Source organism: Somniosus microcephalus, chromosome 32, assembly GCF_052327205.1.
Source record: "Somniosus microcephalus isolate GS21.2 chromosome 32, FLI_Smic_1.0, whole genome shotgun sequence".
NCBI lineage: Eukaryota > Metazoa > Chordata > Chondrichthyes > Squaliformes > Somniosidae > Somniosus > Somniosus microcephalus.
Genome location: NC_141018.1, coordinates 9627917 through 9650796, shown reverse-complemented (window position 1 = coordinate 9650796; position 22880 = coordinate 9627917).

Here is a 22880-nt window from a genome sequence, read left to right as displayed (position 1 = left end):
GCTCACTCCAGTCTCCCCGCTCACTCCAGTCTCCCGCTCACTCCAGTCTCCCCGCTCACTCCAGTCTCCCCGCTCACTCCAGTCTCCCTGCTCACTCCAGTCTCCCCGCTCACTCCAGTCTCCCCGCACACTCCAGTCTCCCCGCTCACTCCGTCTGCCCACTCACTCCACTCTCCCCGCTCTCTCCAGTCTCCCCGCTCACTCCAGTCTCCCCGCTCACTCCAGTCTCCCCGCTCACTCCAGACCTCCCGCTCACTCCAGTCACCCCGCTCACTCCAGTCTCCCTGCTCACTCCAGTCCCCCGCTCCCTCCAGTGTCTCCGCTCTCTCCAGTCTCCCCGCTCACTCCAGTCTCCCCGCTCCCTCCAGTCTCCCCGCTCACTCCAATCTCCCCGCTCACTCCAGTCTCCCCTCTCACTCCAGTCTCCCCGCTCATTGCAGTCTCCCCGCTCACTCCAGTCTCCCCGCTCACTCCATTCTCCCCGCTCACTCCAGTCCCCCGCTCCCTCCATTCTCACCGCTCTCTCCATTCTCCCCGCTCACTCCAGCCTCCCCGCTCCCTCCAGTCTCCCCGCTCACTCCAGTCTCCCCGCTCACTCCAGACTCCCCGCTCAATCCAGTCTCCCCGCTCACTCCAGTCTCCCCGCTCACTGCTGTCTCCCCGCTCACTGCTGTCTCCCCGCTTTCTCCAGTCTCCCCGCTCACTCCAGTCTCTCCGCTCACTCCAGTTTCACCGCTCACTCCAGTCTCCCCGCTCACTCCAGTCTCCCTGCTCACTCCAGTCCCCCGCTCCCTCCAGTCTCGCCGCACTCTCCAGTCTCCCCGCTCTCTCCAGTCTCCCCGCTCACTCCAGTCTCCCCGCTCCCTCCAGTCTTCCTGCTCACTCCAGTCTCCCCGCTCACTCCAGTCTCCCCTCTCACTCCAGTCTCCCCGCTCTCTCCAGTCTCCCCGCTCACTCCCGTCTCCCTGCTCACTCCAGTCTCCCTGCTCACTCCAGTCCCCCGCTCCCTCCAGTCTCGCCGCTCTCTCCAGTCTCCCCGCTCACTCCAGCCTCCCCGCTCACTCCAGTCTCCCCGCTCACTGCTGTCTCCCCGCTCACTGCTGTCTCCCCGCTCACTCCAGTCTCCCCGCTCACTCCAGTCTCCCCGCTCACTCCAGTCTCCCCGCTCACTCCAGTCTCCGGCTCACTCCAGTCTCCCCGATCACTCCAGACTCAACGCTCACTCCAGTCTCCCTGTTCGCTCCAGTCTCCCCGCTCGCTCCAGTCTCCCTGCTCACTCCAGTCTCCCCGCTCACTCCAGTCTCCCCGCTCACTCCAGTCTCCGGCTCACTCCAGTCTCCCCGCTCACTCCAGACTCAACACTCACTCCAGTCTCCCCGTTCACTCCAGTCTCCCGCTCACTCCAGTCTCCCCGCTCACTCCAGTCTCCCCGCTCACTCCAGTCTCCCTGCTCACTCCAGTCTCCCCGCTCACTCCAGTCTCCCCACACACTCCAGTCTCCCCGCTCACTCCGTCTGCCCACTCACTCCAGTCTCCCCGTTCTCTCCAGTATCCCCGCTCACTCCTGTCTCCCCGCTCACTCCAGTCTCCCCGTTCACTCCAGACTTCCCGCTCACTCCAGTCTCCCCGCTCACTCCAGTCTCCCTGCTCACTCCAGTCCCCCGCTCCCTCCAGTGTCTCCGCTATCTCCAGTCTCCCCGCTCACTCCAGTCTCCCCGCTCCCTCCAGTCTCCCCGCTCACTCCAATCTCCCCGCACACTCCAGTCTCCCCTCTCACTCCAGTCTCCCCGCTCACTGCAGTCTCTCCGCTCACTCCAGTCTCCCCGCTCGCTCCAGTCTCCCCGCTCACTCCAGTCCCCCGCTCCCTCCATTCTCGCCGCTCTCTCCAGTCTCCCCGCTCAATCCAGCCTCCCCGCTCCCTCCAGTCTCCCCGCTCACTCCAGTCTCCCCGCTCACTCCAGACTCCCCGCTCACTCCAGTCTCCCCGCTCACTCCAGTCTCCCCGCTCACTGCTGTCTCCCCGCTCACTGCAGTCTCCCCGCTCACTCCAGTCTCCCCGGTCACTCCAGTCTCCCTGCTCACTCCAGTCTCTCCGCTCACTGCTGTCTCCCCGCTCACTGCTGTCTCCCCGCTCACTCCAGTCTCCCCGGTCACTCCAGTCTCCCTGCTCACTCCAGTCTCCCCGATCACTCCAGTCTCCCCGCTCACTCCAGTCTCCCGCTCACTCCAATCTCCCCGCTCACTCCAGACTCCCCGCTCACTCCAGTCTCCCCGCTCACTCCAGTCTCCCTGTTCGCTCCAGTCTCCCCGCTCGCTCCAGTCTCCCCGCTCACTCCAGTCTCCCCGCTCACTCCAGTCTCCCTGAAGACTCCAGTCTCCCCGAAAACTCCAGTCTCCCCACTCATCCAGTCTCCCCGTTCACTCCAGTCTCCCCGCTCACTCCAGTCTCCCCGCTCACTCCAGTCTCCCCGTTCACTCCAGTCTCCCCGCTCACTCCAGTCTCCCCACTCACTCCAGTCTCCCCACTCACTCCAGTCTCCCCGCTCACTGCTGTCTCCCCGCTTTCTCCAGTCTCCCCGCTCACTCCAGCCTCCCCGCTCACTCCAGTCACCCCCTCACTCCAGTCTCCCCGCTCACTCCAGTCTCCCCGCTCACTCCAGTCTCCCCGCTCACTCCAGTCTCCCAGCTCCCTCCAGACTCCCCGCCCGCTCCAGTCTCCCCGCTCGCTCCAGTCTCCCCGCTCGCTCCAGTCTCCCCGCTCGCTCCAGTCTCCCCGCTCTCTCCAGTCTCCCCACTCGCTCCAGTCTCCCCGCTCGCTCCAGTTTCCCCGCTCCCTCCAGTCTCCCCGCTCCCTACAATCTCCCCGCTCACTACAGTCTCCCTGCTCACTCCCGTCTCCCCGGTCACTCCAGTCTCCCCGCTCACTCCAGTCTCCCCGCTCACTCCAGTCTCCCCACTCACTCCAGTCTCCCCGCTCACTCCAGTCTCCCCGAACAATCCAGTCTACCCGCTCGCTCCAGTCTCCCCGCTCTCTCCAGGCTCCCCGCTCACTCCAGTCTCCCCGCTCTCTCCAGTCTGCCCGCTCACTCCAGTCTCCCCGTACAATCCAGCCTCCCCGCTCACTCCAGTCTCCCCTCTCACTTCTTTCTCCCCGCTCACTCCAGTCTCCCCGCTCACTCCAGTCTCCCCGCTCACTTCAGTCTCCCCGAACACTCCAGTCTCCCCGAACACTCCAGTCTCCCCGTTCACTCCAGTCTCCCCGCTCACTCCAGACTGCCCGCTCACTCCAGTCTCCCCGAACACTCCAGTCACCCCGCTCACTCCAGCCTCCCCATTCACTCCAGTCTCCCCGCTCACTCCAGTCTCCCCGCTCACTCCAGTCTCCCCGCTCACTCCAGTCTCCCCGCTCACTGCTGTCTCCACGCTCACTCCAGTCTCCCCGCTCACTCCAGTCTCCCCGCTCACTCCATTCTCCCCGCTCATTCAAGTCTCCCCGCTCACTCCAGTCTCCCCGCTCACTCCAATCTCCCCGCTCACTCCAGTCTCCCCGCTCACTCCGTCTGCCCACTCACTCCAGTCTCACTCCAGTCTCCCCGCTCACTGCTGTCTCCCCGCTTTCTGCAGTCTCCCCGCTCACTCCAGTCTCTCCGCTCACTCCAGTCTCCCCGCTCACTCCAGTCTCCCCGCTCACTCCAGTCTCCCTGCTCACTCCAGTCCCCCGCTCCCTCCAGTCTCGCCGCACTCTCCAGTCTCCCCGCTCTCTCCAGTCTCCCCGCTCACTCCAGTCTCCCCGCTCCCTCCAGTCTTCCTGCTCACTCCAGTCTCCCCGCTCACTCCAGTCTCCCCTCTCACTCCGGTCTCCCCGCTCACTCCAGTCTCCCCGCTCACTCCAGTCTCCCCGCTCACTCCAGTCTCCCTGCTCACTCCAGTCCCCCGCTCCCTCCAGTCTCGCCGCTCTCTCCAGTCTCCCCGCTCACTCCAGCCTCCCCGCTCCCTCCAGTCTCCCCGCTCACTCCAGTCTCCCCGCTCATTCCAGACTCCCCGCTCACTCCAGTCTCCCCGCTCACTCCAGTCTCCCCGCTCACTGCTGTCTCCCCGCTCACTGCTGTCTCCCCGCTCACTCCAGTCTCACCGTTCACTCCAGTCTCCCTGCTCACTCCAGTCTCCCCGCTCACTCCAGTCTCCCCGCTCACTCCAGTCTCCGGCTCACTCCAGTCTCCCCGCTCACTCCAGACTCAACGCTCACTCCAGTCTCCCCGTTCGCTCCAGTCTCCCCGCTTGCTCCAGTCTCCCCGCTCGCTCCAGTCTCCCCGCTCACTCCAGTCTCCCCGCTCCCTCCAGTTTCCCTGCTCACTCCAGTCTCCCCGCTCACTCCAGTCTCCCCGCTCACTCCAGTCTCCCCGTTCACTCCAGTCTCCCCGCTCACTACAGTCTCCCCGCTCACTTCAGTCTCCCCGCTCACTCCAGTCTCCCCGCTCACTCCAGTCTCCCCGCTCACTCCAGTCTCGCTGCTCACTCCAGCCTCCCGCTCACTCCAGTCTCCCCGCTCACTCCAGTCTCCCCGCTCACTCCAGTCTCCCCGCTCACTCCAGTCTCCCCATTCACTCCAGTCTCCCCATTGACTCCAGTCTCCCCGCTCACTCCAGTCTCCCCGCTCACTCCAGTCTCCCCGCTCACTCCAGTATCCCCGCTCACTCCAGTCTCCCCGCTCACTCCAGTCTCCCCGCTCACTCCAGTCTCCCCGCTCACTCCAGTCTCCCCGCTCACTCCAGTCTCCCCGCTCACTCCGTCTGCCCGCTCACTCCAGTCTCCCCGCTCACTCCAGTCTCCCCGCTCACTGCTGTCTCCGCGCTAACTCCAGTCTCCCCGCTCACTCCAGTCTCCCCGCTCACTCCAGTCTCCCCGCTCACTCCGTCTGCCCGCTCACTCCAGTCTCCCCGCTCACTCCAGTATCCCCGCTCACTCCAGTCTCCCCGCTCACTCCAGTCTCCCCGCTCACTCCAGTCTCCCTGATCACTCCAGACTCCCCGCCCGCTCCAGTCTCCCCGCTCGCTCCAGTCTCCCCGCTCACTCCAGTCTCCCCGAACGCTCCAGTCTCCCTGCTCACTCCAGTCTCCCCGCTCACTCCAGTCTCCCCGCACACTCCAGTCTCCCCGCTCACTCCGTCTGCCCGCTCACTCCAGTCTCCCCGCTCTCTCCAGTCTCCCCGCTCACTCCAGTCTCCCCGCTCACTCCAGTCTCCCCGCTCACTCCAGACCTCCCGCTCACTCCAGTCACCCCGCTCACTCCAGTCTCCCTGCTCACTCCAGTCCCCCGCTCCCTCCAGTGTCTCCGCTCTCTCCAGTCTCCCCGCTCACTCCAGTCTCCCCGCTCCCTCCAGTCTCCCCGCTCACTCCAATCTCCCCGCTCACTCCAGTCTCCCCTCTCACTCCAGTCTCCCCGCTCACTGCAGTCTCCCCGCTCACTCCAGTCTCCCCGCTCACTCCATTCTCCCTGCTCACTCCAGTCCCCCGCTCCCTCCAGTGTCTCCGCTCTCTCCAGTCTCCCCGCTCACTCCAGTCTCCCCGCTCACTCCAGTCTCCCTGCTCACTCCAGTCCCCCGCTCCCTCCAGTCTCGCCGCACTCTCCAGTCTCCCCACGCTCTCCAGTCTCCCCGCTCACTCCAGTCTCCCCGCTCCCTCCAGTCTTCCTGCTCACTCCAGTCTCCCCGCTCACTCCAGTCTCCCCTCTCACTCCAGTCTCCCCGCTCACTCCAGTCTCCCCGCTCACTCCCGTCTCCCCGCTCACTCCAGTCTCCCTGCTCACTCCAGTCCCCCGCTCCCTCCAGTCTCGCCGCTCTCTCCAGTCTCCCCGCTCACTCCAGCCTCCCCGCTCCCTCCAGTCTCCCCGCTCACTCCAGTCTCCCCGCTCACTCCAGACTCCCCGCTCACTCCAGTCTCCCTGCTCACTCCAGTCTCCCCGCTCACTGCTGTCTCCCCGCTCACTGCTGTCTCCCCGCTCACTCCAGTCTCCCCGCTCACTCCAGTCTCCCCGCTCACTCCAGTCTCCCCGCTCACTCCAGTCTCCCCGCTCACTCCAGTCTCCGGCTCACTCCAGTCTCCCCGATCACTCCAGACTCAACGCTCACTCCAGTCTCCCCGTTCGCTCCAGTCTCCCCGCTCGCTCCAGTCTCCCTGCTCACTCCAGTCTCCCCGCTCACTCCAGTCTCCCCGCTCACTCCAGTCTCCGGCTCACTCCAGTCTCCCCGCTCACTCCAGACTCAACACTCACTCCAGTCTCCCCGCTCACTCCAGTCTCCCGCTCACTCCAGTCTCCCCGCTCACTCCAGTCTCCCCGCTCACTCCAGTCTCCCTGCTCACTCCAGTCTCCCCGCTCACTCCAGTCTCCCCGCACACTCCAGTCTCCCCGCTCACTCCGTCTGCCCGCTCACTCCAGTCTCCCCGCTCTCTCCAGTCTCCCTGCTCACTCCAGTCTCCCCGCTCACTCCAGTCTCCCCGCTCACTCCAGACTTCCCGCTCACTCCAGTCTCCCCGCTCACTCCAGTCTCCCTGCTCACTCCAGTCCCCCGCTCCCTCCAGTGTCTCCGCTATCTCCAGTCTCCCCGCTCACTCCAGTCTCCCCGCTCCCTCCAGTCTCCCCGCTCACTCCAATCTCCCCGCTCACTCCATTCTCCCCCCTCACTCCAGTCTCCCCGCTCACTGCAGTCTCCCCGCTCACTCCAGTCTCCCCGCTCACTCCATTCTCCCCGCTCACTCCAGTCCCCCGCTCCCTCCATTCTCGCCGCTCTCTCCAGTCTCCCCGCTCACTCCAGCCTCCCCGCTCCCTCCAGTCTCCCCGCTCACTCCAGTCTCCCCGCTCACTCCAGACTCCCCGCTCACTCCAGTCTCCGCGCTCACTCCAGTCTCCCCGCTCACTGCTGTCTCCCCGCTCACTGCAGTCTCCCCGCTCACTCCAGTCTCCCCGGTCACTCCAGTCTCCCTGCTCACTCCAGTCTCTCCGCTCACTGCTGTCTCCCCGTTCACTGCTGTCTCCCCGCTCACTCCAGTCTCCCCGGTCACTCCAGTCTCCCTGCTCACTCCAGTCTCCCCGATCACTCCAGTCTCCCCGCTCACTCCAGTCTCCCGCTCACTCCAATCTCCCCGCACACTCCAGACTCCCCGCTCACTCCAGTCTCCCCGCTCACTCCAGTCTCCCTGTTCGCTCCAGTCTCCCCGCTCGCTCCAGTCTCCCCGCTCACTACAGTCACCCCGCTCACTCCAGTCTCCCCGCTCACTCCAGTCTCCCTGAACACTCCAGTCTCCCCCAAAACTCCAGTCTCCCCACTCATCCAGTCTCCCCGTTCACTCCAGTCTCCCCGCTCACTCCAGTCTCCCCGCTCACTCCAGTCTCCCCGTTCACTCCAGTCTCCCCGCTCACTCCAGTCTCCCCACTCACTCCAGTCTCCCCACTCACTCCAGTCTCCCCGCTCACTGCTGTCTCCCCGTTTTCTCCAGTCTCCCCGCTCACTCCAGCCTCCCCGCTCACTCCAGTCACCCCCTCACTCCAGTCTCCCCGCTCACTCCAGTCTCCCCGCTCACTCCAGTCTCCCCGCTCACTCCAGTCTCCCAGCTCCCTCCAGACTCCCCGCCCGCTCCAGTCTCCCCGCTCGCTCCAGTCTCCCCGCTCGCTCCAGTCTCCCCGCTCTCTCCAGTCTCCCCGCTCGCTCCAGTCTCCCCGCTCGCTCCAGTTTCCCCGCTCCCTCCAGTCTCCCCGCTCACTACAATCTCCCCGCTCACTACAGTCTCCCTGCTCACTCCCGTCTCCCCGGTCACTCCAGTCTCCCCGCTCACTCCAGTCTCCCCGCTCACTCCAGTCTCCCCGCTCACTCCAGTCTCCCCGCTCACTCCAGTCTCCCCGAACAATCCAGTCTCCCCGCTCGCTCCAGTCTCCCCACTCTCTCCAGGCTCCCCGCTCGCTCCAGTCTCCCCGCTCTCTCCAGTCTGCCCGCTCACTCCAGTCTCCCCGTACACTCCAGCCTCCCCGCTCACTCCAGTCTCCCCTCTCACTTCTTTCTCCCCGCTCACTCCAGTCTCCCCGCTCACTCCAGTCTCCCCGCTCACTCCAGTCTCCCCGAACACTCCAGTCTCCCCGAACACTCCAGTCTCCCCGTTCACTCCAGTCTCCCCGCTCACTCCAGACTGCCCGCTCACTCCAGTCTCCCCGAACACTCCAGTCACCCCGCTCACTCCAGTCTCCCCATTCACTCCAGTCTCCCCGCTCACTCCAGTCTCCCCGCTCACTCCAGTCTCCCCGCTCACTCCAGTCTCCCCGCTCACTGCTGTCTCCCCGCTCACTCCAGTCTCCCCACTCACGCCAGTCTCCCCGCTCACTCCAGTCTCCCCGCTCATTCAAGTCTCCCCGCTCACTCCAGTCTCCCCGCTCACTCCAATCTGCCCGCTCACTCCAGTCTCCCCGCTCACTCCGTCTGCCCACTCACTCCAGTCTCACTCCAGTCTCCCCGCTCACTGCTGTCTCCCCGCTTTCTGCAGTCTCCCCGCTCACTCCAGTCTCTCCGCTCACTCCAGTCTCCCCGCTCACTCCAGTCTCCCCGCTCACTCCAGTCTCCCTGCTCACTCCAGTCCCCCGCTCCCTCCAGTCTCGCCGCACTCTCCAGTCTCCCCACTCTCTCCAGTCTCCCCGCTCACTCCAGTCTCCCCGCTCCCTCCAGTCTTCCTGCTCACTCCAGTCTCCCCGCTCACTCCAGTCTCCCCTCTCACTCCAGTCTCCCCGCTCACTCCAGTCTCCCCGCTCACTCCAGTCTCCCCGCTCACTCCAGTCTCCCTGCTCACTCCAGTCCCCCGCTCCCTCCAGTCTCGCCGCTCTCTCCAGTCTCCCCGCTCACTCCAGCCTCCCCGCTCCCTCCAGTCTCCCCGCTCACTCCAGTCTCCCCGCTCACTCCAGACTCCCCGCTCACTCCAGTCTCCCCGCTCACTCCAGTCTCCCCGCTCACTGCTGTCTCCCCGCTCACTGCTGTCTCCCCGCTCACTCCAGTCTCACCTTTCACTCCAGTCTCCCTGCTCACTCCAGTCTCCCCGCTCACTCCAGTCTCCCCGCTCACTCCAGTCTCCGGCTCACTCCAGTCTCCCCGCTCACTCCAGACTCAACGCTCACTCCAGTCTCCCCGTTCGCTCCAGTCTCCCCGCTCGCTCCAGTCTCCCCGCTCGCTCCAGTCTCCCCGCTCACTCCAGTCTCCCCGCTCCCTCCAGTTTCCCCGCTCACTCCAGTCTCCCCGCTCACTCCAGTCTCCCCGCTCACTCCAGTCTCCCCGTTCACTCCAGTCTCCCCGCTCACTCCAGTCTCCCCGCTCACTTCAGTCTCCCCGCTCACTCCAGTCTCCCCGCTCACTCCAGTCTCCCCGCTCACTCCAGACCTCCCGCTCACTCCAGTCACCCCGCTCACTCCAGTCTCCCTGCTCACTCCAGTCCCCCGCTCCCTCCAGTGTCTCCGCTCTCTCCAGTCTCCCCGCTCACTCCAGTCTCCCCGCTCCCTCCAGTCTCCCCGCTCACTCCAATCTCCCCGCTCACTCCAGTCTCCCCTCTCACTCCAGTCTCCCCGCTCACTGCAGTCTCCCCGCTCACTCCAGTCTCCCCGCTCACTCCATTCTCCCTGCTCACTCCAGTCCCCCGCTCCCTCCAGTGTCTCCGCTCTCTCCAGTCTCCCCGCTCACTCCAGTCTCCCCGCTCACTCCAGTCTCCCTGCTCACTCCAGTCCCCCGCTCCCTCCAGTCTCGCCGCACTCTCCAGTCTCCCCGCTCTCTCCAGTCTCCCCGCTCACTCCAGTCTCCCCGCTCCCTCCAGTCTTCCTGCTCACTCCAGTCTCCCCGCTCACTCCAGTCTCCCCGCTCACTCCAGTCTCCCCGCTCACTCCAGTCTCCCCGCTCACTCCAGTCTCCCCGAACAATCCAGTCTCCCCGCTCGCTCCAGTCTCCCCGCTCTCTCCAGGCTCCCCGCTCGCTCCAGTCTCCCCGCTCTCTCCAGTCTGCCCGCTCACTCCAGTCTCCCCGTACACTCCAGCCTCCCCGCTCACTCCAGTCTCCCCTCTCACTTCTTTCTCCCCGCTCACTCCAGTCTCCCCGCTCACTCCAGTCTCCCCGCTCACTCCAGTCTCCCCGAACACTCCAGTCTCCCCGAACACTCCAGTCTCCCCGTTCACTCCAGTCTCCCCGCTCACTCCAGACTGCCCGCTCACTCCAGTCTCCCCGAACACTCCAGTCACCCCGCTCACTCCAGTCTCCCCATTCACTCCAGTCTCCCCGCTCACTCCAGTCTCCCCGCTCACTCCAGTCTCCCCGCTCACTCCAGTCTCCCCGCTCACTGCTGTCTCCCCGCTCACTCCAGTCTCCCCACTCACGCCAGTCTCCCCGCTCACTCCAGTCTCCCCGCTCATTCAAGTCTCCCCGCTCACTCCAGTCTCCCCGCTCACTCCAATCTGCCCGCTCACTCCAGTCTCCCCGCTCACTCCGTCTGCCCACTCACTCCAGTCTCACTCCAGTCTCCCCGCTCACTGCTGTCTCCCCGCTTTCTGCAGTCTCCCCGCTCACTCCAGTCTCTCCGCTCACTCCAGTCTCCCCGCTCACTCCAGTCTCCCCGCTCACTCCAGTCTCCCTGCTCACTCCAGTCCCCCGCTCCCTCCAGTCTCGCCGCACTCTCCAGTCTCCCCACTCTCTCCAGTCTCCCCGCTCACTCCAGTCTCCCCGCTCCCTCCAGTCTTCCTGCTCACTCCAGTCTCCCCGCTCACTCCAGTCTCCCCTCTCACTCCAGTCTCCCCGCTCACTCCAGTCTCCCCGCTCACTCCAGTCTCCACGCTCACTCCAGTCTCCCTGCTCACTCCAGTCCCCCGCTCCCTCCAGTCTCGCCGCTCTCTCCAGTCTCCCCGCTCACTCCAGCCTCCCCGCTCCCTCCAGTCTCCCCGCTCACTCCAGTCTCCCCGCTCACTCCAGACTCCCCGCTCACTCCAGTCTCCCCGCTCACTCCAGTCTCCCCGCTCACTGCTGTCTCCCCGCTCACTGCTGTCTCCCCGCTCACTCCAGTCTCACCTTTCACTCCAGTCTCCCTGCTCACTCCAGTCTCCCCGCTCACTCCAGTCTCCCCGCTCACTCCAGTCTCCGGCTCACTCCAGTCTCCCCGCTCACTCCAGACTCAACGCTCACTCCAGTCTCCCCGTTCGCTCCAGTCTCCCCACTCGCTCCAGTCTCCCCGCTCGCTCCAGTCTCCCCGCTCACTCCAGTCTCCCCGCTCCCTCCAGTTTCCCCGCTCACTCCAGTCTCCCCGCTCACTCCAGTCTCCCCGCTCACTCCAGTCTCCCCGTTCACTCCAGTCTCCCCGCTCACTCCAGTCTCCCCGCTCACTTCAGTCTCCCCGCTCACTCCAGTCTCCCCGCTCACTCCAGTCTCCCCGCTCACTCCAGACCTCCCGCTCACTCCAGTCACCCCGCTCACTCCAGTCTCCCTGCTCACTCCAGTCCCCCGCTCCCTCCAGTGTCTCCGCTCTCTCCAGTCTCCCCGCTCACTCCAGTCTCCCCGCTCCCTCCAGTCTCCCCGCTCACTCCAATCTCCCCGCTCACTCCAGTCTCCCCTCTCACTCCAGTCTCCCCGCTCACTGCAGTCTCCCCGCTCACTCCAGTCTCCCCGCTCACTCCATTCTCCCTGCTCACTCCAGTCCCCCGCTCCCTCCAGTGTCTCCGCTCTCTCCAGTCTCCCCGCTCACTCCAGTCTCCCCGCTCACTCCAGTCTCCCTGCTCACTCCAGTCCCCCGCTCCCTCCAGTCTCGCCGCACTCTCCAGTCTCCCCGCTCTCTCCAGTCTCCCCGCTCACTCCAGTCTCCCCGCTCCCTCCAGTCTTCCTGCTCACTCCAGTCTCCCCGCTCACTCCAGTCTCCCCTCTCACTCCAGTCTCCCCGCTCACTCCAGTCTCCCCGCTCACTCCCGTCTCCCCGCTCACTCCAGTCTCCCTGCTCACTCCAGTCCCCCGCTCCCTCCAGTCTCGCCGCTCTCTCCAGTCTCCCTGCTCACTCCAGCCTCCCCGCTCCCTCCAGTCTCCCCGCTCACTCCAGTCTCCCCGCTCACTCCAGACTCCCCGCTCACTCCAGTCTCCCTGCTCACTCCAGTCTCCCCGCTCACTGCTGTCTCCCCGCTCACTGCTGTCTCCCCGCTCACTCCAGTCTCCCCGCTCACTCCAGTCTCCCCGCTCACTCCAGTCTCCCCGCTCACTCCAGTCTCCCCGCTCACTCCAGTCTCCGGCTCACTCCAGTCTCCCCGATCACTCCAGACTCAACGCTCACTCCAGTCTCCCCGTTCGCTCCAGTCTCCCCGCTCGCTCCAGTCTCCCTGCTCACTCCAGTCTCCCCGCTCACTCCAGTCTCCCCGCTCACTCCAGTCTCCGGCTCACTCCAGTCTCCCCGCTCACTCCAGACTCAACACTCACTCCAGTCTCCCCGCTCACTCCAGTCTCCCGCTCACTCCAGTCTCCCCGCTCACTCCAGTCTCCCCGCTCACTCCAGTCTCCCTGCTCACTCCAGTCTCCCCGCTCACTCCAGTCTCCCCGCACACTCCAGTCTCCCCGCTCACTCCGTCTGCCCGCTCACTCCAGTCTCCCCGCTCTCTCCAGTCTCCCTGCTCACTCCAGTCACCCCGCTCACTCCAGTCTCCCCGCTCACTCCAGACTTCCCGCTCACTCCAGTCTCCCCGCTCACTCCAGTCTCCCTGCTCACTCCAGTCCCCCGCTCCCTCCAGTGTCTCCGCTATCTCCAGTCTCCCCGCTCACTCCAGTCTCCCCGCTCCCTCCAGTCTCCCCGCTCACTCCAATCTCCCCGCTCACTCCAGTCTCCCCCCTCACTCCAGTCTCCCCGCTCACTGCAGTCTCCCCGCTCACTCCAGTCTCCCCGCTCACTCCATTCTCCCCGCTCACTCCAGTCCCCCGCTCCCTCCATTCTCGCCGCTCTCTCCAGTCTCCCCGCTCACTCCAGCCTCCCCGCTCCCTCCAGTCTCCCCGCTCACTCCAGTCTCCCCGCTCACTCCAGACTCCCCGCTCACTCCAGTCTCCGCGCTCACTCCAGTCTCCCCGCTCACTGCTGTCTCCCCGCTCACTGCAGTCTCCCCGCTCACTCCAGTCTCCCCGGTCACTCCAGTCTCCCTGCTCACTCCAGTCTCTCCGCTCACTGCTGTCTCCCCGTTCACTGCTGTCTCCCCGCTCACTCCAGTCTCCCCGGTCACTCCAGTCTCCCTGCTCACTCCAGTCTCCCCGATCACTCCAGTCTCCCCGCTCACTCCAGTCTCCCGCTCACTCCAATCTCCCCGCACACTCCAGACTCCCCGCTCACTCCAGTCTCCCCGCTCACTCCAGTCTCCCTGTTCGCTCCAGTCTCCCCGCTCGCTCCAGTCTCCCCGCTCACTACAGTCACCCCGCTCACTCCAGTCTCCCCGCTCACTCCAGTCTCCCTGAACACTCCAGTCTCCCCCAAAACTCCAGTCTCCCCACTCATCCAGTCTCCCCGTTCACTCCAGTCTCCCCCAAAACTCCAGTCTCCCCACTCATCCAGTCTCCCCGTTCACTCCAGTCTCCCGCTCACTCCAATCTCCCTGCACACTCCAGACTCCCCGCTCACTCCAGTCTCCCCGCTCACTCCAGTCTCCCTGTTCGCTCCAGTCTCCCCGCTCGCTCCAGTCTCCCCGCTCACTACAGTCACCCCGCTCACTCCAGTCTCCCCGTTCACTCCAGTCTCCCCGCTCACTCCAGTCTCCCCACTCACTCCAGTCTCCCCACTCACTCCAGTCTCCCCGCTCACTGCTGTCTCCCCGTTTTCTCCAGTCTCCCCGCTCACTCCAGCCTCCCCGCTCACTCCAGTCACCCCCTCACTCCAGTCTCCCCGCTCACTCCAGTCTCCCCGCTCACTCCAGTCTCCCCGCTCACTCCAGTCTCCCAGCTCCCTCCAGACTCCCCGCCCGCTCCAGTCTCCCCGCTCGCTCCAGTCTCCCCGCTCGCTCCAGTCTCCCCGCTCTCTCCAGTCTCCCCGCTCGCTCCAGTCTCCCCGCTCGCTCCAGTTTCCCCGCTCCCTCCAGTCTCCCCGCTCACTACAATCTCCCCGCTCACTACAGTCTCCCTGCTCACTCCCGTCTCCCCGGTCACTCCAGTCTCCCCGCTCACTCCAGTCTCCCCGCTCACTCCAGTCTCCCCGCTCACTCCAGTCTCCCCGCTCACTCCAGTCTCCCCGCTCACTCCAGTCTCCCCGCTCACTCCAGACTGCCCGCTCACTCCAGTCTCCCCGAACACTCCAGTCACCCCGCTCACTCCAGTCTCCCCATTCACTCCAGTCTCCCCGCTCACTCCAGTCTCCCCGCTCACTCCAGTCTCCCCGCTCACTCCAGTCTCCCCGCTCACTGCTGTCTCCCCGCTCACTCCAGTCTCCCCACTCACGCCAGTCTCCCCGCTCACTCCAGTCTCCCCGCTCATTCAAGTCTCCCCGCTCACTCCAGTCTCCCCGCTCACTCCAATCTGCCCGCTCACTCCAGTCTCCCCGCTCACTCCGTCTGCCCACTCACTCCAGTCTCACTCCAGTCTCCCCGCTCACTGCTGTCTCCCCGCTTTCTGCAGTCTCCCCGCTCACTCCAGTCTCTCCGCTCACTCCAGTCTCCCCGCTCACTCCAGTCTCCCCGCTCACTCCAGTCTCCCTGCTCACTCCAGTCCCCCGCTCCCTCCAGTCTCGCCGCACTCTCCAGTCTCCCCACTCTCTCCAGTCTCCCCGCTCACTCCAGTCTCCCCGCTCCCTCCAGTCTTCCTGCTCACTCCAGTCTCCCCGCTCACTCCAGTCTCCCCTCTCACTCCAGTCTCCCCGCTCACTCCAGTCTCCCCGCTCACTCCAGTCTCCCCGCTCACTCCAGTCTCCCTGCTCACTCCAGTCCCCCGCTCCCTCCAGTCTCGCCGCTCTCTCCAGTCTCCCCGCTCACTCCAGCCTCCCCGCTCCCTCCAGTCTCCCCGCTCACTCCAGTCTCCCCGCTCACTCCAGACTCCCCGCTCACTCCAGTCTCCCCGCTCACTCCAGTCTCCCCGCTCACTGCTGTCTCCCCGCTCACTGCTGTCTCCCCGCTCACTCCAGTCTCACCTTTCACTCCAGTCTCCCTGCTCACTCCAGTCTCCCCGCTCACTCCAGTCTCCCCGCTCACTCCAGTCTCCGGCTCACTCCAGTCTCCCCGCTCACTCCAGACTCAACGCTCACTCCAGTCTCCCCGTTCGCTCCAGTCTCCCCGCTCGCTCCAGTCTCCCCGCTCGCTCCAGTCTCCCCGCTCACTCCAGTCTCCCCGCTCCCTCCAGTTTCCCCGCTCACTCCAGTCTCCCCGCTCACTCCAGTCTCCCCGCTCACTCCAGTCTCCCCGTTCACTCCAGTCTCCCCGCTCACTCCAGTCTCCCCGCTCACTTCAGTCTCCCCGCTCACTCCAGTCTCCCCGCTCACTCCAGTCTCCCCGCTCACTCCAGACCTCCCGCTCACTCCAGTCACCCCGCTCACTCCAGTCTCCCTGCTCACTCCAGTCCCCCGCTCCCTCCAGTGTCTCCGCTCTCTCCAGTCTCCCCGCTCACTCCAGTCTCCCCGCTCCCTCCAGTCTCCCCGCTCACTCCAATCTCCCCGCTCACTCCAGTCTCCCCTCTCACTCCAGTCTCCCCGCTCACTGCAGTCTCCCCGCTCACTCCAGTCTCCCCGCTCACTCCATTCTCCCTGCTCACTCCAGTCCCCCGCTCCCTCCAGTGTCTCCGCTCTCTCCAGTCTCCCCGCTCACTCCAGTCTCCCCGCTCACTCCAGTCTCCCTGCTCACTCCAGTCCCCCGCTCCCTCCAGTCTCGCCGCACTCTCCAGTCTCCCCGCTCTCTCCAGTCTCCCCGCTCACTCCAGTCTCCCCGCTCCCTCCAGTCTTCCTGCTCACTCCAGTCTCCCCGCTCACTCCAGTCTCCCCGCTCACTCCAGTCTCCCTGCTCACTCCAGTCCCCCGCTCCCTCCAGTGTCTCCGCTATCTCCAGTCTCCCCGCTCACTCCAGTCTCCCCGCTCCCTCCAGTCTCCCCGCTCACTCCAATCTCCCCGCTCACTCCAGTCTCCCCCCTCACTCCAGTCTCCCCGCTCACTGCAGTCTCCCCGCTCACTCCAGTCTCCCCGCTCACTCCATTCTCCCCGCTCACTCCAGTCCCCCGCTCCCTCCATTCTCGCCGCTCTCTCCAGTCTCCCCGCTCACTCCAGCCTCCCCGCTCCCTCCAGTCTCCCCGCTCACTCCAGTCTCCCCGCTCACTCCAGACTCCCCGCTCACTCCAGTCTCCGCGCTCACTCCAGTCTCCCCGCTCACTGCTGTCTCCCCGCTCACTGCAGTCTCCCCGCTCACTCCAGTCTCCCCGGTCACTCCAGTCTCCCTGCTCACTCCAGTCTCTCCGCTCACTGCTGTCTCCCCGTTCACTGCTGTCTCCCCGCTCACTCCAGTCTCCCCGGTCACTCCAGTCTCCCTGCTCACTCCATTCTCCCCGATCACTCCAGTCTCCCCGCTCACTCCAGTCTCCCGCTCACTCCAATCTCCCCGCACACTCCAGACTCCCCGCTCACTCCAGTCTCCCCGCTCACTCCAGTCTCCCTGTTCGCTCCAGTCTCCCCGCTCGCTCCAGTCTCCCCGCTCACTACAGTCACCCCGCTCACTCCAGTCTCCCCGCTCACTCCAGTCTCCCTGAACACTCCAGTCTCCCCCAAAACTCCAGTCTCCCCACTCATCCAGTCTCCCCGTTCACTCCAGTCTCCCCCAAAACTCCAGTCTCCCCACTCATCCAGTCTCCCCGTTCACTCCAGTCTCCCGCTCACTCCAATCTCCCTGCACACTCCAGACTCCCCGCTCACTCCAGTCTCCCCGCTCACTCCAGTCTCCCTGTTCGCTCCAGTCTCCCCGCTCGCTCCAGTCTCCCCGCTCACTACAGTCACCCCGCTCACTCCAGTCTCCCCGTTCACTCCAGTCTCCCCGCTCACTCCAGTCTCCCCACTCACTCCAGTCTCCCCACTCACTCCAGTCTCCCCGCTCACTGCTGTCTCCCCGTTTTCTCCAGTCTCCCCGCTCACTCCAGCCTCCCCGCTCACTCCAGTCACCCCCTCACTCCAGTCTCCCCGCTCACTCCAGTCTCCCCGCTCACTCCAGTCTCCCCGCTCACTCCAGTCTCCCAGCTCCCTCCAGACTCCCCGCCCGCTCCAGTCTCCCCGCTCGCTCCAGTCTCCCCGCTCGCTCCAGTCTCCCCGCTCTCTCCAGTCTCCCCGCTCGCTCCAGTCTCCCCGCTCGCTCCAGTTTCCCCGCTCCCTCCAGTCTCCCCGCTCACTACAATCTCCCCGCTCACTACAGTCTCCCTGCTCACTCCCGTCTCCCCGGTCACTCCAGTCTCCCCGCTCACTCCAGTCTCCCCGCTCACTCCAGTCTCCCCGCTCACTCCAGTCTCCCCGCTCACTCCAGTCTCCCCGAACAATCCAGTCTCCCCGCTCGCTCCAGTCTCCCCGCTCTCTCCAGGCTCCCCGCTCGCTCCAGCCTCCCCGCTCTCTCCAGTCTGCCCGCTCACTCCAGTCTCCCCGTACACTCCAGCCTCCCCGCTCACTCCAGTCTCCCCTTTCACTTCTTTCTCCCCGCTCACTCCAGTCTCCCCGCTCACTCCAGTCTCCCCGCTCACTCCAGTCTCCCCGAACACTCCAGTCTCCCCGAACACTCCAGTCTCCCCGTTCACTCCAGTCTCCCCGCTCACTCCAGACTGCCCGCTCACTCCAGTCTCCCCGAACACTCCAGTCACCCCGCTCACTCCAGTCTCCCCATTCACTCCAGTCTCCCCGCTCACTCCAGTCTCCCCGCTCACTCCAGTCTCCCCGCTCACTCCAGTCTCCCCGCTCACTGCTGTCTCCCCGCTCACTCCAGTCTCCCCACTCACTCCAGTCTCCCCGCTCACTCCAGTCTCCCCGCTCATTCAAGTCTCCCCGCTCACTCCAGTCTCCCCGCTCACTCCAATCTGCCCGCTCACTCCAGTCTCCCCGCTCACTCCGTCTGCCCACTCACTCCAGTCTCCCCGCTCACTGCTGTCTCCCCGCTTTCTGCAGTCTCCCCGCTCACTCCAGTCTCTCCGCTCACTCCAGTCTCCCCGCTCACTCCAGTCTCCCCGCTCACTCCAGTCTCCCTGCTCACTCCAGTCCCCCGCTCCCTCCAGTCTCGCCGCACTCTCCAGTCTCCCCACTCTCTCCAGTCTCCCCGCTCACTCCAGTCTCCCCGCTCCCTCCAGTCTTCCTGCTCACTCCAGTCTCCCCGCTCACTCCAGTCTCCCCTCTCACTCCAGTCTCCCCGCTCACTCCAGTCTCCCCGCTCACTCCAGTCTCCCCGCTCACTCCAGTCTCCCTGCTCACTCCAGTCCCCCGCTCCCTCCAGTCTCGCCGCTCTCTCCAGTCTCCCCGCTCACTCCAGCCTCCCCGCTCCCTCCAGTCTCCCCGCTCACTCCAGTCTCCCCGCTCACTCCAGACTCCCCGCTCACTCCAGTCTCCCCGCTCACTCCAGTCTCCCCGCTCACTGCTGTCTCCCCGCTCACTGCTGTCTCCCCGCTCACTCCAGTCTCACCTTTCACTCCAGTCTCCCTGCTCACTCCAGTCTCCCCGCTCACTCCAGTCTCCCCGCTCACTCCAGTCTCCGGCTCACTCCAGTCTCCCCGCTCACTCCAGACTCAACGCTCACTCCAGTCTCCCCGTTCGCTCCAGTCTCCCCGCTCGCTCCAGTCTCCCCGCTCGCTCCAGTCTCCCCGCTCACTCCAGTCTCCCCGCTCCCTCCAGTATCCCCGCTCACTCCAGTCTCCCCGCTCACTCCAGTCTCCCCGCTCACTCCAGTCTCCCCGTTCACTCCAGTCTCCCCGCTCACTCCAGTCTCCCCGCTCACTTCAGTCTCCCCGCTCACTCCAGTCTCCCCGCTCACTCCAGTCTCCCCGCTCACTCCAGTCTCGCTGCTCACTCCAGCCTCCCGCTCACTCCAGTCTCCCCGCTCACTCCAGTCTCCCCGCTCACTCCAGTCTCCCCGCTCACTCCAGTCTCCCCATTCACTCCAGTCACCCCATTGACTCCAGTCTCCCCGCTCACTTCAGTCTCCCCGCTCACTCCAGTCTCCCCGCTCACTCCAGTATCCCCGCTCACTCCAGCCTCCCCGCTCACTCCAGTCTCCCCGCTCACTCCAGTCTCCCCGCTCACTCCAGTCTCCCCGCTCACTCCAGTCTCCCCGCTCACTCCGTCTGCCCGCTCACTCCAGTCTCCCCGCTCACTCCAGTCTCCCCGCTCACTGCTGTCTCCGCGCTCACTCCAGTCTCCCCGCTCACTCCAGTCTCCCCGCTCACTCCAGTCTCCCCGCTCACTCCAGTCTCCCCGCTCACTCCGTCTGCCCGCTCACTCCAGTCTCCCCGCTCACTCCAGTATCCCCGCTCACTCCAGTCTCCCCGATCACTCCAGTCTCCCCGCTCACTCCAGTCTCCCGCTCACTCCAATCTCCCCGCACACTCCAGACTCCCCGCTCACTGCAGTCTCCCCGCTCACTCCAGTCTCCCTGTTCGCTCCAGTCTCCCCGCTCGCTCCAGTCTCCCCGCTCACTACAGTCACCCCGCTCACTCCAGTCTCCCCGCTCACTCCAGTCTCCCTGAACACTCCAGTCTCCCCCAAAACTCCAGTCTCCCCACTCATCCAGTCTCCCCGTTCACTCCAGTCTCCCCGCTCACTCCAGTCTCCCCGCTCACTCCAGTCTCCCCGTTCACTCCAGTCTCCCCGCTCACTCCAGTCTCCCCACTCACTCCAGTCTCCCCACTCACTCCAGTCTCCCCGCTCACTGCTGTCTCCCCGTTTTCTCCAGTCTCCCCGCTCACTCCAGCCTCCCCGCTCACTCCAGTCACCCCCTCACTCCAGTCTCCCCGCTCACTCCAGTCTCTCCGCTCACTCCAGTCTCCCCGCTCACTCCAGTCTCCCAGCTCCTTCCAGACTCCCCGCCCGCTCCAGTCTCCCCGCTCGCTCCAGTCTCCCCGCTCACTCCAGTCTCCCCGCTCACTCCAGTCTCCCCGCTCACTCCAGTCTCCCCATTCACTCCAGTCACCCCATTGACTCCAGTCTCCCCGCTCACTCCAGTCTCCCCGCTCACTCCAGTCTCCCCGCTCACTCCAGTATCCCCGCTCACTCCAGTCTCCCCGCTCACTCCAGTCTCCCCGCTCACTCCAGTCTCCCCGCTCACTCCAGTCTCCCCGCTCACTCCAGTCTCCCCGCTCACTCCGTCTGCCCGCTCACTCCAGTCTCCCCGCTCACTCCAGTCTCCCCGCTCACTGCTGTCTCCGCGTTCACTCCAGTCTCCCCGCTCACTCCAGTCTCCCCGCTCACTCCAGTCTCCCCGCTCACTCCAGTCTCCCCGCTCACTCCGTCTGCCCGCTCACTCCAGTCTCCCCGCTCACTCCAGTATCCCCGCTCACTCCAGTCTCCCCGCTCACTCCAGTCTCCCCGCTCACTCCAGTCTCCCTGATCACTCCAGACTCCCCGCCCGCTCCAGTCTCCCCGCTCGCTCCAGTCTCCCCGCTCGCTCCAGTCTCCCCACTCGCTCCAGTCTCCCCGCTCTCTCCAGTCTCCCCGCTGGCTCCAGTCTCCCCGCTCGCTCCAGTTTCCCTGCTCCCTCCAGTCTCCCCGCTCACTACAATCTCCCCGCTCACTTCAGTCTCCCTGCTCACTCCCGTCTCCCCGCTCACTCCAGTCTCCCCGCTCACTCCAGTCTCCCCGCTCACTCCAGTCTCCCCGCTCGCTCCGGTCTCCCCGCTCACTCCAGTCTCCCCGAACGCTCCAGTCTCCCCGCTCGCTCCAGTCTCCCCGCTCTCTCCAGTCTCCCCGCTCGCTCCAGTCTCCCCGCTCTCTCCAGTCTCCCCGCGCACTCCAGTCTCCCCGCTCACTCCAGTCTCCCCTCTCACTTCTGTCTCCCCGCTCACTTTAGTCTCCCCGCTCACTCCAGTCTCCCCGCTCACTCCAGTCTCCCCGAACACTCCAGTCTCCCCGAACACTCCAGTCTCCCCGTTCACTCCAGTCTCCCCGCACACTCCAGTCTCCCCGCTCACTACAGTCTCCCCGAACACTCCAGTCACCCCGCTCACTCCAGTCTCCCCATTCACTCCAGTCTCCCCGCTCACTCCAGTCTCCCCTCTCACTCCAGTCTCCCCGCTCACTCCAGTCTCCCCGCTCACTGCTGTCTCCCCGCTCACTCCAGCCTCCCCGCTCCCTCCAGTCTCCCCGCTGACTCCAGTCTCCCCGCACCCTCCAGTCTCCCCGCTCACTACAATCTCCCCGCTCACTACAGTCGCCCTGCTCACTCCAGTCTCCCCACTCACTCCAGTCTCCCCGCTCACTCCAGTCTCCCCGCTCTCTCCATTCTCCCCGCTCACTCCAGTCTCCCCGCGCACTCCAGTCTCCACGAACACTCCAGTCTCCCCGCTCGCTCCAGTCTCCCCGCTCTCTCCAGTCTCCCCGCTCGCTCCAGTCTCCCCGCTCTCTCCAGTCTCCCCGCTCACTCCAGTCTCCCCGTTCACTCCAGTCTCCCCGCTCACTCCAGTCTCCCCTCTCACTTCTGTCTCCCCGCTCACTCCAGTCCCCCCGCTCACTCCAGTCTCCCCGTTCACTCCAGTCTCCCCGCTCTCTCCAGTCTCCCCGCTCACTCCAGCCTCCCCTCTCACTCCAGTCCCCCCGCTCACTCCAGTCTCCCCGAGCACTCCAGTCTCCCCGCTCACTGCTGTCTCCCCGCTTTCTCCAGCCTCCCCGCTCACTCCAGCCTCCCCGCTCACTCCAGTCACCCCGCTCACTCCAGTCTCCCCATTCACTCCAGTCTCCCCGCTCACTCCAGTGTCCCCACTCACTCCAGTCTCCCCGCTCACTCCAGTCTCCCCGCTCAATCCAGTCTCCCCTCTCACTCCAGTCTCCCCGCTCACTCCAGACTCAACGCTCACTCCAGTCTCCCCGTTCGCTCCAGTCTCCCCGCTCGCTCCAGTCTCCCCGTTCACTCCAGTCTCCCCGCTCACTCCAGTCTCCCCTCTCACTTCTGTCTCCCCGCTCACTCCAGTCTCCCCGCTCACTCCAGTCTCCCCTCTCGCTCCAGTCCCCCCGCTCACTCCAGTCTCCCCGAACACTCCAGTCTCCCCGAACACTCCAGTCACCCCGCTCACTCCAGTCTCCCCATTCACTCCAGTTTCCCCGCTCACTCCAGTCTCCCCACTCACTCCAGTCTCGCCGCTCACTCCAGTCTCCCCGCTCACTGCTGTCTCCCCGCTCACTCCAGTCTCCCCGCTCACTCCAGTCACCCCGCTCACTCCAGACTCCCCGCTCACTCCAGTCTCCCCGTTCACTCCAGTCTCCCAGCTCACAGCTGTCTCCCCGCTCACTGCTGTCTCCCCGCTCACTCCAGTCTCCCCGCTCACTCCAGTCTCCCTGCTCACTCCAGTCTCCCCGCTCACTCCAGTCTCCCCTCTCACTCCAGTCTCCCCGCTCACTCCAGTCTCCCCGCTCACTCCCGTCTCCCCGCTCACTCCCGTCTCCCTGCTCACTCCAGTCCCCCGCTCCCTCCAGTCTCGCCGCTCTCTCCAGTCTCCCCGCTCTCTCCAGTCTCCCCTCTCACTCCAGTCTCCCCGCTCACTCCAGACTCCCCGCTCACTCCAGTCTCCCCGCTCACTCCAGTCTCCCCGCTCACTGCTGTCTCCCCGCTCACTGCTGTCTCCCCGCTCACTCCAGTCTCCCCGCTCACTCCAGTCTCCCTGCTCACTCCAGTCTCCCCGCTCACTCCAGTCTCCCCGCTCACTCCAGTCTCCCCGCTCACTCCAG